Source organism: Kryptolebias marmoratus, linkage group LG11 (genome assembly GCF_001649575.2).
Source record: "Kryptolebias marmoratus isolate JLee-2015 linkage group LG11, ASM164957v2, whole genome shotgun sequence".
Classification (NCBI taxonomy): Eukaryota; Metazoa; Chordata; class Actinopteri; order Cyprinodontiformes; family Rivulidae; genus Kryptolebias; species Kryptolebias marmoratus.
The window spans coordinates 7,124,119-7,124,610 of record NC_051440.1 but is presented as its reverse complement, the minus strand read 5'-3'; the positions used below and the strand labels follow the sequence as shown (position 1 = coordinate 7,124,610).

The 492-nt window shown below is 41.5% G+C and overlaps 1 long non-coding RNA gene across 1 annotated transcript; it reads left to right on the top strand.

The window, feature by feature from the left end:
• On the top strand, nucleotides 1-218 carry LOC112451031. Its single transcript, XR_003039762.1, has 2 exons — nucleotides 1-99; nucleotides 179-218. It is a non-coding gene; the product is annotated as an uncharacterized LOC112451031 (long non-coding RNA).
• The last annotated feature ends 274 nt before the right edge of the window (nucleotides 219-492 follow it).

Here is a 492-nt window from a genome sequence, read left to right as displayed (position 1 = left end):
GGGATACTTACCTACTGCCTCCTGGAGAATCTGCCAACCTGTTACTGGAAAATACCTACCTTTGGACTCACCTCCGTGCCGTGGATCATCCTTCGCACAGTAAGGCCTCCCACCTGTGGATATAATACTTACCTGCCTTCCTCACCAAGAAAATACTTACCACGTCCTCTGCTTCCAGGTTCCTGGTTCCTGTAATTATTCCTGCTCCCGATTCACTGTAAAATAAACTCACTTCCTATTATCTTGGTCTCCCGTGTCTGTCTGACGCCGAGCTGCTCATTTTAGAATATTTACGAATCCTGACAGTTGTGGCTAAATGTAGATCTAAAACCAGATGTAACCATCTACAAAGTTTTCACTTTTAGCCCAAATTTAGTCCAGTTTAATCCTAGATGTCTTTTTAATTAAAAAATACTCACATTGGAGCTGACAAAAACTACATGGACTCCTGGCAAATGTCAATATACAAAACAGCACAAAGAATCTTGTATT